The 15056-nt window shown below is 45.0% G+C and overlaps 1 protein-coding gene across 1 annotated transcript in view; it reads left to right on the forward strand.

The window, feature by feature from the left end:
• Positions 1-8181: 8181 nt before the first annotated feature.
• The window catches only part of LNX1 (ligand of numb-protein X 1), a 315851-nt gene continuing 308976 nt past the window's right edge, over positions 8182-15056 (forward strand). Inside the window, exon 1 of the mRNA XM_070757148.1 lies at positions 8182-8373. The gene's annotated coding sequence lies outside the window, so the exon portion shown is untranslated. The remainder of the gene's footprint in view (positions 8374-15056) is intronic.

Genomic DNA, 15056 nt, shown 5'->3' on the forward strand with positions numbered 1-15056 from the left:
AAGTTTCTCCTTAATTCCAAGTTGCTTGTCTCTTGGATTAGTTTCAAACCATTGTTTTTTGTTTTACCTTTGGGTGCTTTGGTGAATAGGTAGACCCTCTCTTCGTTGTGGCAGGATAAACCTTTGACAACTGTATCATATTTTTCGGAGTATAAAACGCACCTTAGTTTTTGGGGAGGAAAATAGAGAAAAGAATTTGCTTACCAGTTATTCATGTGGCTAGCATCTGTAGTCTAGTCAGTTTCAGCACATTATTTTGTCCCCTGGTTAGGGCTTTTAAAAAACCTTATTTGGAGAGAGTAACAATGAAACAGCTTGCAATCCGGTAAGAGTTGGCAACATCGTTCGCACCTGTAAAGAAACATTCAGAACCAATAGAGCAATGAAAAAACCCTGGAAAGTGTTGTGGTTAACTCTGGCCCAGCTCCTGCCCCAAGGACTGTGGCTGTGGGGGAGACATCCACATGCTGCAGGCCTGTTTTGCCCCCGGTGGAATCTGATGATGAAGGCTCCTCTGACCAAGAAGACATGAGTGACAGGGAGGAGGAGAGTGGGGCAGACAACTCAGAAGGAGATCAATTATCTAGCTCCTCCTTGGATTCAGAACAAGAGTTAATGATACAGCCACGTATGCAGAGAGCGATGCATAGGCAACAACAACTGAGAGATTATTATCAAAGAAAATGAGGCCACCTGTGGTTGGGTGGGGCTGTGGTAATTAGTGAGGCTGCTATAAATAGCAGCCTGTGGGTTTGGCCATTGTGGAGGATTATTGATCGTTGTGTTTCGTGCCTGCTTTACTGACTTTGACTTTTTGTGTGCTGATTTTTCCCTGCTTGGAAACTAAACCAGAGCAAAGTGTGTTTCACTTTGTGAAAGAAGAAGGACTGTGAATTGCCTCACAGCTGCAAGCTAAGTATCACAGAACTGATAAGGGACTTGTACAAATTACCAGTTTGTTTGGAGACGAGTGCTCTTTGCTATACCAAAAGAGGGCTTAGGTTAAGTGAATATTCATTATAAAGAACATTGTTTTGAATTTTCAAATGTGTGTGTGTCTGAAATTTGTACCTGTGAATTTTTGGGAGGATTCTACCAGAGAGCCCGACAGAACAGAAAGTCTTAGTGCTTGGAAAACATTCTTGACAGAGAGTAACAATGAAAGAGCTTGCAAGCCGGTAAGAGCTGGGAAGATCGTTAGCACCTAGTTAGGGTTGGGGAAAAAAAGCTGCGAAAAAAGCTACCGTATTTTTCGCTCCATAAGACGCAGTTTTTTTCCTCCCAAAGTAGGATGAAAAATCAGCGGCGTCTTATGGAGCGAAGATGCAGGCAGGGAGGGGGGGAGGCGCTGGAGCAGAGGGGGGGGCGGCGATATACTCACCAAAAGTATCTTGCCTCTGTCGCCGCCTCTCCTCTTCCAAACCCCGAAGAGAGCCGCGCCTTTCGGTCTCCAGAAGTGCTGGGCCGGGGAACGCCTCCACCGCGCAGGTTTAGGAGGCGGAGCGGCACCGGAGGAGCGTTGGCGGCTTCGAGCCTTTGGGAAGGCTACGGGAATCGCTTCAGGAGGCGGGGAGGTCTCGAAGACCCAAAACCCAGCCAGTCGCTCGCAGCCGGTCAGAGCTGCCCGTCCGACACCTCCGTCCGACCCGTCCGATGCTGGCGCCTCCCTCCCTCCCTGCCTGCCGGCCCCTGCGCGCCCCAAACCCCTCCAAACTCCCGCGGAAGGCAGTCCCCGTCCCCCCCCGCTTGCCAGCTCTCGCTTTGGTGTTTCTCCGGTGGAAGCAAGGCGGTTGAGTTGCTCCGAGGTTCTGCTTCCAAGCAACCGTTTGCCGCCTCCCCGCAAACCCCCTGCCCGAAGCTGCAAGCGCGAGATCCTGGGGCGAGGGGGAGGCGGCAGTCCTGAGCTTTACACTGGGGAGGTGCAGCGGGGAACCGGGGAGGAAGCCACCCCTCTGTGCTGGGAGGGAAGAAGGAACAATGTTCACTATCTCCCAGGACCACCAAGCCCCCTTCCAACAGCACATGCGAGGCTCCTGGCCTGCCAGCTCTCAGCTTCTCATTTCTGCTCTCTCTCTTTCTCTCTTGCTCTTTCATTCTTTTTCCTTTCTTTTTCTTTCTTTCTTTCTCTTGCTTTCTCTCCTTCCTTCCCTCCTTCCATTTCTTTCATTCCCCCTCTCTATTTTTATTTCTCTTTCATTCTCTTTCTTTCTCTCTTTTTCTTTCTTTCTTGCTCTTTTTCTTTCTCTCTTTTACCTTCCCTTCCTCTATTTCTTCTTTTCTTTCTCCTTCCTACCTTCTTCCCTCCCTCCCTTCCTTCAGTCCTTCCTCTCTTACTCTCCCCTTTCATAAGTTTCCTTGCTTCCTTCCTCTGTTCTGTCCCTTCCCCCTTTCTTTCTTTCTTTCTATTTTTTTTCTATTTTCCTCCTCTAAAATCTAGGTGCGTCTTATCAGCAGGTGTGTCTTATAGAGCGAAAAATACGGTACATTCAGAGTATAAGATGCACCTGAATTTTCAGCCTCTTTTAGTGAGGAAAAAGGTGCGTCTTTGAAAAATACAGTACAGTGATCCCCCGCTCGTTGCGAGGGTTCCGTTCCAGGACCCCCCGCAACGAGCGGGTTTTCGCGAAGTAGCGCTGCGGAAGTAAAAACACCACCTGCGCATGTGCAGATGGTGTTTTTACTCCCACAGCGCTAGCGAGGAGCCGAAGATTGGGGGCGGCGCGGCGCGGCTGTTTGCCGCCGGCATGGAGGGCTTCCTAGCAGCCCCCCAAACCCGGGTTGGGGGTCCGGGGGGCGCTGGCTCTCGGCGCTTTCGAGCTGAGTCCGGGAGCGAATTCGCTTCCGGACTCAGCTCAAAAGCGCCGATAGCCAGCGCCAAGGAACGGCTTGTCCACGCTGGCTCTCGGCGCTTTCGAGCTGAGTCCGGGAGCGAATTCGCTTCCGGACTCAGCTGAAAAGCGCCGATAGCCAGCGCCAAGGAACGGCTTGTCCACGCTGGCTCTCGGCGCTTTCGAGCTGAGTCCGGGAGCGAATTCGCTTCCGGACTCAGCTCAAAAGCGCCGATAGCCAGCGCCAAGGAACGGCTTGTCCACGCTGGCTCTCGGCGCTTTCGAGCTGAGTCCTGGAGCGAATTCGCTTCAGGACTCAGCTCGAAAGCGGCGAGAATGAACGGCGTGGGCGGGCGAAGGGCGGGCGGCAGCAAGGAGTTTGCGTGGGCGGTGGGGAAACTCCTCGCTGACGCCAGCAAGAGGGGGAAGACCCAGGGAAGCCGCCCAGCAGCTGATCTCCCGGTTGCCATCTACGCATGCGTGCCCATAGAAAAAACGGGCACGCATGCGTAGATGGTATTTTGACTTCCGGGTTGAAAAATCGCGAAGTACCCTGTTCGCAATGGTTGGGGACGCAATAAACGGGGGATCACTATATATCCATAGCCATCCTCAATTTCATTCTGTGCAATTGGTGGTGATGGGAGGGGGGCAGCTGCTACAACTTTTTTGCTTCCTTTTTTCCTGTTCTGGTGAAGCGGCCAGGTGAAAGCAAAGATAGCCAAAAGAGTTACGATGCCTGGCGTTGTTTCCTGGTGCCGTGTTCCATCGATTCCCATTGCCTGGCCAGGCCTCGGAGGAAACGAATGACTTCACAGTACAGGGGCAGCCAATTGCACTGGGTGTTACCTCTTGCATTTCCCAAATTTCCGATTAATCCTCCATCTCCCTAGCCCTGAAGTTATTGTAAAACGAAACCATGTGTCTTTTATTTAAACAGAGCCCTGCCAAATGCTTAGAAAAAGAAGCATCTCAATTTATGTTCGCAACGGACTTCACGTTGCAATCCAGTACAATTGAATGAAAAACATATTTGCGTTTGAACGAAGAAATTCCCATCTGTGTTTCAATTTATTTTTAAAAGTCAGAGCCTTGATAGGTGTAATATGCATCAAGAATGGAGAGGAATATTGTATATTTTACCAACTTTTTTAAACAATGACTGAAGCTGCAAAAACATGATCAAGAAGGAGATGAGGTAGTATAGGTACGGCTCATAAGCCACTATGCAGGAACTATCGGATGTAAGTATAGGTTTGCTGTGAGTCATCGACAGGGATGGGCTATATGCTGGAATGGTGGCAGCAATGGAGCATGTAGGTTTGCTCCATTACCGCTGGCGTGCTCAATTCCGCAATTCCAGTAACAATTACCGGGTTTTTTGCTGCCGCGCATGCACGGAAGGAAAGAAACCGGCAATTTTTGCTGCCAAACGGACGACTGCACATGGATCTTGCTGCAGCGCCTAGAGAAGCAGCTGGGGCCAGCAGCAAAAGCAGCCGGCGTGAGCTCCAGCCGTGTGGCCTGCTCTCTGCTCTCCCGCGCCACAGGAGAGAGATGCCTGTGCCGCAGGAGAGCACAGAGAGGCCGCACGGCTGGAGTTCGGGGCCACCTGGCCTGCTCCCCACACCATGACCCAACTTCTCCTTGTCCCTGCAGGAGGTCATGCGATGGAGCAAGGTAATGACTGGGTGAGATGGCAGAGCGGGTGGTGATGGGCTGCTTGTGGGGGAGCTGCTGTGAGCGGTGGGACGAGCAGCAGCGAGATGAGTGGCGAGTGGCGGCAAGCAGGGGGATCAGCGGGGCAAGCAGCAGCAGTCACCTACTTTATTTTGGCCTATTTCCAGGCCTTTTTGCTTCTGCGCATGCACAGATGCTCAAATACCTGGAAATCCTGTGCCGGGCGGGGCATACACACATGCACTCCCAGCCCGTTCTGATAGTGCCTGGAATGGTGGCCCGCCCTTGGTCATCGATAACCTAAATTCTCAAAATGTGCAATGGTAGCCATGGGCAATCCATGGTTCACAATTATCAGAATTACACAATTGGAAGGGACCTTGGAAATCTTCTAGTCCAGTGATGGCAAACCTTTTTTTCCTTGGGTGCCAAAACAGCATACGTGTGCACTATCACTCATAATTCAATGCCTGGGGAGGGCAAAAATACCTTCCCCCACCCACCGGAGGCCCTCTGGAGGCTGGAAACAGCCTGTTTTCCAACTTCTGGTGGGCCCAGAAGGCTTGCGTTTTGCCCTCCCCACGGTCCAAAAGCTTCCGTGGAGCCGGGGAAAAGTAAAAACTCCCCCCCATCCCCCTGGAGGCTCTCTGGAAGCGTCTGTGTGAGCCAAAAATCAGCTGGCGAGCACACACATGCACTTTGGAGCTGAGCTAGGGCAACGGCTCATGTGCCAGCAGATATGGCTCCGTGTGCCACCTGTGGCACCCGTGCCATAGGTTCGCCATCACCAACGTCCAACCCATTACACAAAGAAGAAAACCCTCTACCAGGGATGGCAAACCTTTTTGTCATCATGTGCCGAAATCACACACACGCATTCATGACAGCGCGCATACACCTGCATCCATGTTACACCAACACTCCGCAGTCTGCATTGGTTGCCAATCAATTTCCGGTCACAATTCAAAGTGTTGGTTATGACCTTTAAAGCCCTTCATGGCATCGGACCAGAATATCTCCGAGACCGCCTTCTGCCGCACGAATGCCAGCGACCGATCAGGTCCCACAGAGTGGGCCTTCTCCGGGTCCCGTCAACTAAACAGTGTCGGTTGGTGGGCCCCAGGGGAAGAGCCTTCTCTGTGGCGGCCCCGACTCTCTGGAACCAGCTCCCCCCAGAGATTAGAACTGCCCCTACCCTCCTCGCCTTTCGCAAACTCCTTAAAACCCACCTTTGTCATCAGGCATGGGGGAACTGAGATATCTCCCCCGGACCTATACAATTTATGTATGGTATGCTTGTGTGTATGTCTGTTTAATAATGGGGTTTTTTAATATTTTAAATTGTAACTTATTAGATTCATTATAAACTGTTTTTATTGTGTTGTGAGCCGCCCCGAGTCTACGGAAAGGGGCGGCATACAAATCTAATAAATAATAATAATAATAATAATAATAATAATAATAATAATAATAATACAATCCATGTACTCCGTGCATGCATGCATGAACACCCCACGCGTGTAGGTGGGGGTTGCTGTTACTGATGCTACTGCTGCCCAGGAGTCTGTGCTGTGGTCTTCTTCCCCTCACCAAGCCCTCACTCTGCCCACAGCTGAGATGAAAAGGCATCGTGAAGCAATAACAGTTCACTTGAAAGATGATGATAATTCAAGCCACTCCCACCTAGTCACATGGGCGGCAAGCCACTCCTACCCGGTCACATGACCATCAAGCCACACCCACAAAATAAGCCACACCCCCACAGTGTGGCAGCAAAAATTTTGGCTGCCCATTACTGGTTGTGTGCACAGCTTCAGGCCCCGAATCATCTTGGTTTCTTTTCTCTGCACTTTTTCTAAAGTCTCAACATCTTTTATTACATCGTGGCAAACAAAACTGAATGCAGCTTTCCAAGTGTGACGGTATTCCAATAGTCCAAATATCCATCTACTACAGTTTGGTTCAACAAGTTTATACTATCCGTTCTCTAGTATGGGAGAATATGCACACAGTGGGGAAAACAGGATCAGAGACTTTGGCTGATTTGGGGGCCAAAGATGTGTATACAGACTCACATCGTTTGCAAACAATGCCTAAATTTCTCCCTGTGTGTTTATAAGTAGTAAAACCCCCAGTTGCCAATTTCTATGTAACTTGACTCTCCTGTGAGACAAATAAAACGAAGAACTCTGAAGGCTTCTTTCTTTCTTTCTTTCTTTCTTTCTTTCTTTCTTTCTCCCTTCCTTCCTTTCTCTTTCTTTCTTTCTTTCTTTTTCCTTTCTCTCTCTCTCTTTCTTTCTTTCCTTCTTTCCTTCTCTTTCTTTCCTTCTTTCCTTCCTTCCTTCTCTTTCTTTCCTTCCTTCCTTCTTCTCTTCCTTCTCTTTCTTTCCTCCCTCCCTTCCCTTCCTTCCTTCCTCCCTTCTCTTTCTTTCCTCCCTCCCCCTTTCTCTTCTCCCTCCCTCCCTTCCCTTCCCTCCCTCCTTCCTTCCTTCTTCCTTTCCTCATTGAGATGACCTGCAATTTCTCCAGTGCAGGATGGTTAAAAACAAACCAACACACATTTGCGTCAAATCACCTATTGTGTGCGAAACACAGAAATCCTTGTTTTGTCTAGGAAAGGGTCGTAGGCTAAGCAATGAGATTCTTGACTCACAATTTGGGTGGACGTTCGCACTAAATATCTAATCGCAAACCCACTTCCTGTTTTATGAAAAGCTGGAAGCTGCACAGCTCGTAATTTGCTTTTTAAAAAATTATTTACAGCCTCCATGCTTTGGAGCCAGCTTCTCTCCCCAAGAAGCCAAAGAGCGCCCTCTTTTGTTCCTTAAAGTTCTCTGCAATATATATATATATATATATATAGTACATACGGATGTCAAAGATATTTAACAGAACTAGGATTTACTTCAGAATGAGAAATGGAAATGGATGTTGTGTGTGCGCTGTTCTGGTTTGTGTCAATTTCATGCTGCTGTTTAACATGTTGCCACGCTAATTATCTATTTTAAATTGTTTTTAATCAGAACACGGCTAGGAGATGTTTAATGGCGTTAGGATGTTATGTTGGTAGCTGCAAAGAGGTCCAAAATCAGTAACTTAACTGCAAGTCAGACACTAAAATTTGACTTGTTTGAATACACACACACACACACAGAGAGAGAGAGAGAGAGAGAGAGAGAGAGAGAACACCCCTTTTTTTGGGGTACAATCCAGCTAATCAAGGGAATCCTACAATAAACTATGGCTTCTTGTGAGCAGATAGAGAAATAGTTTCCAAATATGAAACAAACTACAATGGTACCTCTACCTAAGGATGCCTATACTTACCAACTTTTCTAGATAAGAATTGGGTGTTCAAGAGTTTTTTTGCCTCTCCTCAAGAACCATTTTCAACTTACAAACCCGAGCCTCTGAAACTGTAACCAGAAAAGGCAGAGAGAAGCCTCTGTGGGGCCTCTCTAGGAATCTCCTAGGAGGAAACAATGATGAAAAAGGCAGGGAGAAGCTTCTGTGGGGCTTCTCTAGGAATCTCCTAGGAGGAAACAGTGCTGGAAAAGGCAGGGAGAAGCCTCCGTGGGGCCTCTCTAGGAATCTCCTAGGAGGAAACAGTGATGGAAAAGGCAGGGAGAAGCTTCTGTGGGGCCTCTCTAGGAATCTCTTGGGAGGAAACAGTGCTGGAAAAGGCAGGGAGAAGCCTCCACGGGGTCTCTCTAGGAATCTCCTGGGAGGAAACAGGACCTCCATCCTCCCTGTGGTTTCCCCAATCGCAGGCATTATTTGCTTTTACATTGATTCCTATGGGAACAATTGCTTCTTCTTACAAACTTTTCTACTTAAGAACCTGGACACGGAATGAATTAAGTTCGTAAGTACCACTGTAATTGCTTTGGCACAAGCAAAAAAAAAAACCCTGTAAAAATTGCTTGAAGTTGATTTAATAACTTGACTAGTTCAAAACTTTTTAACCCTTGTTTTCTTCTTCAGTTATAATTGTTAACGATGGTTTACTTAAGTGCTTTTGGAATGTGGGGAGAGGCAGTGTGAGATGGAATATGTTAGCAAAATGTGTGTGCTCTATTTTTATTAATGAAGTTTCAGCATTATATGTAATGTTCACTGTGGATTGAGCAAGCTATCTTTAAAAGAAACTGTGGTCTGAAGGATTTGTGAACGCACTCTACATATCAAATGGCACTTCACATATTTTTCCCCCAATCACTGTATTGGTTTTAAAACTTTTCTATTTAAATATAAAACTGACGTGTATTGGTTTGCATCTACCTTTTGGGATAATATGGGGCTTGTTTTGGAACCTTATATAAAAAGACAGCCTTAAAAGCTTGGCTGTAAGTATTTTAAACTGCTTAATTTTATGTGGTTCCCATGTTGAGGCCGTTTAGAGCAAAAGTGTGGGCTTTGTTAAAAATTATCCAATTCATGTAATTGGATTAATTCCATTGTTTTCTACTCATTTTTTGCATCATGACAAATAGCAAATAATGGCAGTACAATGGCTGAATTTAAGATTCAATCTGTGGCAAACAAACATTGAGTAGTAATGTTGACTAAAAACAGATTGCTTTACATTTGTCAAACAAAGACCACAGATTGAAGTCTTGCAGGTCAACCTGTATCACCTTTACTCAAACAGATGCTGTCATTCAAGGGGTAGCGTAGAAACTTCCCTTAAACGTGGAGAATGGAGGGGAAAGCTAAATATACACCCTACTTACTGTAGAGAACCAATATACACTATTATATAACCAGCCCTTATCTGAGCTGCAAAAATCATTAGCTAATTCCTGCCACTTAGTTGCTGTCTCTATTTTTGCAGCCAGATGTGGAATTCATAGTTCATCCATTAAGTCAAAATAAAGTTTGCTTTGTTTTCGTTCCTGTGAGAACACAAATCATTGCAATATATAAACGACTGCTTGCAAGTTGGGTCAAACCAAGTAATATATGGGCCGAGTTGTTAAAGTCATACTCAATTTTCTTCAGCCTGGTGTCCTTGAAATGTTGTAGAGGAGTAACAGCCAATCATTTCCACCAAAAATTTGGGAGCTGTAGCCGTACATCTGGAGAATACCAGATAGGGGATGTCTGTCGTAACTCATATATGTTTAATTTACAGATACTTAACCTGCTTCTTAAAGATTAGTAGCCCCACTCTCATCTGCAGTTTTGATCTTGCAACTTTGGTTGAATTTTTTGTTGTTAATTTAGTAAATAAACCAATAAAAAAAAATTATATATATAAAAAAGAATTTTTGGTTTGACTACTCTTCCTTTTCTTGGATGAAGAAGGAAAAAACAATATTTATATACTAGGGCAAATATGAAACTGGCAAGGTTTAGCCTTGAAATGTTCTGGTGCTTAATTCCAGCTGCAAAACAGCAATAAGAAATGACTTTGTGTACACCAGTGATTTTCAACCTTTTTTGAGTCGCGGCACATTTTTTACATTTACGAAACCCTTGGGCACATTGAGCGGGGGGGGGGGGGCTAAAAAAAGTTTAGACAAAAAAATTATCTCTCTCTCTTCCTCCCCTTCGCTCTATTTCTTTCTCCCTTCCTCTTTCTCTCCCTTCCTCCCTCTATGTCTTTCTCTCTCTCTCTTGCTTTCTTTCTCTCTCTTGCTCTCTCTCTGTTTCTTTCTCTCTCACTTTCTCTTGTTCTCTTTCTCTCTCTTGTTCTCTTTCTCTCTCTCTCGTTCTTTCTCTCTCTTGCTTTCTCTCTCTCTTGCTTTCTCTCTCTCTTGCTTTCTCTCTCTCTTGCTTTCTTTCTCTCTTGCTTTCTCTCTCTCTTGCTTTCTTACCCTCTGAGCTTCGTGGCACACCTGACCATGTCTCACGGCACACTAGTGTGCCACGGCACACTGGTTGAAAAACACTGGTGTACACGAACCATTTATTTTGCTCTTACTAACCTTATTATAAACGATCTCTTCTGCCCAGGGAGATTAAGCTAAAGGAAATGCTTCTAATTCTAAACTGATAAACTAGCTAAACTTAAAATCCAGAAGTCTCTTTTTTAAGCCAAAGGACTGTGAATGAACAGTGTTGGTTGCTTAGTTCACTTAGCACTGCATTCTTCATCCTGGCTTAAATGCCTCAATAGAATCAGACAGTTTCTTCCTGCAGTTTTTTTTTAAAAGAAGAACAAAAAAGGGTCAAGAAACAACTTGTAATTAACCTACAGAGCTGTAAACTGCAGAGATTGTGCCACTCAAATTCAGCAAAAGCCCCAGAATAATTTTCGTTTTGATAGGTGTGATAGAAAAGTTTTGAGGTGAACAGGGCACATCAAAATAAGTATTGTATTTTTTGGAGTATAAGATGCTCTGGAGCATAAGATGCCCCTTAGTTTTTGGGGGGGAGAAAAAAAAACTGCCTCTGCCTACCAGCATCCTTTGGTATTCATCTGTCAGTGTGTGAGAGAGTTGAGGGCTGTTTGGAAACTGAAACAGTATTTGCTGCGTGAGCAACAAGGAGAGAGGAAGGAGTCTGGGCATGGCTTAGCTCTGCAGCTCTGAATCTGTGCTGAGCTCTGAAACTAAAACTGAAACTGAAACACCTCTCCTCTGCTTGTGTTTTGTTTGTATTTACCACCATGTCGGGAAACCTGCTTTTGGTATTGTATATTTACTTCATGTGTTATATGTAAAAAAGGCACTAAAAACCCTAGCTGATCAGATTACGGAGGCTGAAGCCAAATACCCTGATTCACTGGCCATTATTTTGGGAGATTTAAACTTAAGAGATGAGCTACCAAAATACTTTCAAATTGTAAATTGTCCCACCAGAGGCAATAATATCTTAGACCATTGCTATACAACAGTAAAAAATGCTTACCGGGCCTTACCAAGAGCAGCTGTGGGCCACTCTGATCATTGCATGATTCACCTTGTACCTGCTTACAAACAAAGATTTAAAGCCACAAAACCAACTATTAAATCAGTGAGGACTTGGACTGATGAAGCAAAGTTAAAGCTACAGGCTTGCTTTGACTGCACAGACTGGAATATTTTTAAAGACACCTCTGCAGACCTAGATGAACTCACAGATACCGTAACATCATATGTCAGCTTCTGTGAAGACCTATGTATACCAACCAGGAACTTGCAAATATACAGTAACAATAAACCTTGGTTCACAACCAAACTCAAGCAGTTACATCATTCCAAAGAGGAAGCCTACAGAAAAGGTGATAGAATGCTCTACAATCAGGCCAGAAATATATTAACAAGGGAGATCAGAGCAGCAAAAAGGAACTACTCTGAAAAGCTAAAGAATCAATTCTCAGCAAATGAACCAGCAAACATGTGGAAAACTCTCAAAACCATCACCAGTTAAAGCAAACAATCTTCCCAAGCTGAAGGAGATCAGCAATTGGCAGATGACCTGAATGTGTTCTACTGCAGGTTTGAAAAGAAACCATAACCACTTATCTGCACAACCTCTATCCTAGACACACCAACAACAGCTAAATCTTCTGCAACTGAACCCATCCCATTGGGTTTACAACCCCTAGTGATCCCAGAAAAGGAAGTGAAAGATCTATTTCACAAACAGAATCCTGGAAAAGCACCAGGCCCAGACAAGATAACTCCTTCTTGTTTAAAAGTCTGTGCTGACCAATTGGCCCCCATCTTCACCCAAATCTTCAACAAATCACTAGAGTTGTGCTATGTTTCTTCCTGCTTCAAATGCTCAACAATCATCCCAGTGTCGAAGCAGCCCTCCATCAAGGAACTGAATGACTACAGACCAATTGCTCTAACACTTGTAGTTATGAAAACCTTTGAAAGGCTAGTGATGTTCCACTTGAAAACCATCACGGATCCACTGTTAGACCCCCTGCAATTTGCATACCGAGCAAATAGATCAACAGATGATGCTGTCAGTATGGCTCTACACTACATGCTTCAATATCTTGAATCTCCAATGACCTATGCTAGGGTCCTCTTTGTAGACTTCAGTTCAGCATTCAATACCATCATACTGGACATTCTCTTAACCAAACTAAATCAGCTAGCGGTACACCTTAACAGTGAGAACAATTAACCAGTGGAAGGTCTTGCCTTCATAAGTTGTGATTGTTTCATCGCTGGAAGCTTTTAAGAAAAGACTGGATAGCCACCTGTTGTGTCCCAGCACCGAGTCCCCCAAGAATCAGATGCACACCACCGGATTAACTAATAAAGATTTTACTGTATAGGAAAGTCTTATGAAAGCTTCACCGCACTGATAATAAAGTCTTAGCAGCTGGCCAGTGTCCCAGGAATAGATAAATACAGCAAATAATTACTAGATTATAGTAGGTTTCTTATTATGGACTTACAGGAGCTGGCTAGAAGTCCGGAGCTCATCAAGAACGCCCAGAATGTCATTGTTCTCTACTCCACCTTAAATAGCCTGAGGGTATGGCCCAATAGCCACCAGTGCTACTCACGAGTAAACTTCCTCCTGAGTAACCGCTCCTGCCTCCCAGAGGCCCTGCGAATCCTAGCACCAAGAAGAGGCTCCTTGGTTGCAGAAGGCCTTGGTTGCTCTTCAGCCTCTGACACCACATCCTCTTTGCTGTCAGTCTCGGGTGCCCAGAACATAGGATGCCTATACAACACTTCCACTATCTCTGAGTCCTCTGGGTCCCTTACTAATTGTGCAGGATGTGAGCGGGTCCAACAGCCACCTATCTGAAATAGTATAGGGCAGTGATGGCAAACATTTTGTTCCTCGGGTGCCGAAAGAGCATGCATGCACTATCATGCACATGTGAGTGCCCACACCCACAATTCGGTGCCCAGGGAGGGCAAAAACAGCTTCTCCTGCCCTCCTGGAGGTCCTCTGTAGGCTGGAAATGTCTGTTTTCCAACTTCTGGTAGGCCCAGTAGGCTCGTGTTTTGCCCTCCCGAAGGTCCAAAGGCTTCCTTGGAGCGGGGTGGGTGGGTAAAAATGCCCTCTCTCATTCCCCCGGAGGGTCTCTGGAAGCCAAAAATGCCCCCACAGAGTTTCCGTGCAAGCCCAAAATCAGCTGGTCGGCACACACATGCATGTTGGAGCTGAGCTAGGACAACAGCTAGCATGCCAGAAGATATGGCTTCACATGCCACCTGTGGCACCTGTGGTTTGCCATCACTGGTATAGGGTCTCCAGCTTGAGCAAGGGTTAGACTAGAAGACCTCAAAGGCCCCTTCCAGTTCTATTCTGGTTGATTGATAACTATTTTTTTTTATGGTTTAGTAACTTGGGAAAGGCCAAAATAACAACAGAACTACACATCCAATAAATATGTTTCCTGTTGTGGTTAGCTCTGGCCCAACTCCTGCCCTAAGGACTGTAGATGTGGGGGAGACATCCACATGTTGCAGGCCTGTTTTGCCCCTGGTGGAAGGCTCCTCTGACCAAGAAGACATGAGTGACAGGGAGGAGGAGAGTGGGGCAGACAGCTCAGAAGGAGATCAATTATCTAGCTCCTCCTTGGATTCGGAACAAGAGTTAATGATACAGCCACGCATGCGGAGAGCGATGCATAGGCAACAACAACTGAGAGATTATTATCAAAGAAAATGAGGCCACCTGTGGTTGGGTGGGGCTTTGGTAATTAGTGAGGCTGCTATAAATAGCAGCCTGTGGGTTTGGCCATTGTGGAGGATTATCTGATAGTTGTGTTTCGTGCCTGCTTTGCTGACTTTGACCTTTTGTGTGCTGATTTTTCCTCGCTTTGAAACTAAACTAGACTGTGAACTGCCTCACAGCTGCAAGCTAAGTATCTCATAACTGATAAGGGACTTGTACAACTTACCAGTTTGTTTGGAGACCAGTGCTCTTTGCTCTACAAAAAGAGGGCTTGGTTTAGGTGAATTTTTATTATAAAGAACATTGTTTTGAATTTTCAAACGTGTGTGTGTGTCTGAAATTTGTACCTGTGAATTTTCGGAAGGAGTCTACCAGAGAGCCCGACAGAACATTTCCTAACCTTTTCTTTTTAGTATAAAATTTTTTAACATTATTTTCCTTCATACACTTTAATACAATGCCAAATATCCTCTACTTCCAGTACAATATAATGCAGTATTTTGTTAGTAACTCTTGTATAATCCCAGAAAAAAAAATCATAATACAAAATTGTTAATTTTTCTATAAATCCATTATCCCTTATTGCAAAAAAAAAAAATCTAATCTTGTCTTCCAGCAATCACAATCATCATGTATTATCTCTCTTCATTAATGTTCTTATTGTACTTATACCACTGTTGTAAGCCGCCCTGAGTCCTTCAGGACTGGGCGGCATAGAAGTCAAATTAATTAATTAATCAATCAATCAATCAATCAATCAATCAAATACATAAATAAATACATAGATAAATAAATGTTCCCTCAAATATATACTGACAAATAAACAATATTTCTAACATTCTAGTTAACTGGTAGGCCTTAGTGCTTCCTATTTCTCTTTACACATTTTTCTTAAATCTAAAAACCCCTATATAGTCTATCAAATCACAAACATTGAAGATACTAAAAAAGAAAAGAAAGAAAAGA

This window comes from Erythrolamprus reginae, chromosome 7, assembly GCF_031021105.1.
Source record: "Erythrolamprus reginae isolate rEryReg1 chromosome 7, rEryReg1.hap1, whole genome shotgun sequence".
In the NCBI taxonomy this organism is placed as follows: Eukaryota; Metazoa; Chordata; class Lepidosauria; order Squamata; family Dipsadidae; genus Erythrolamprus; species Erythrolamprus reginae.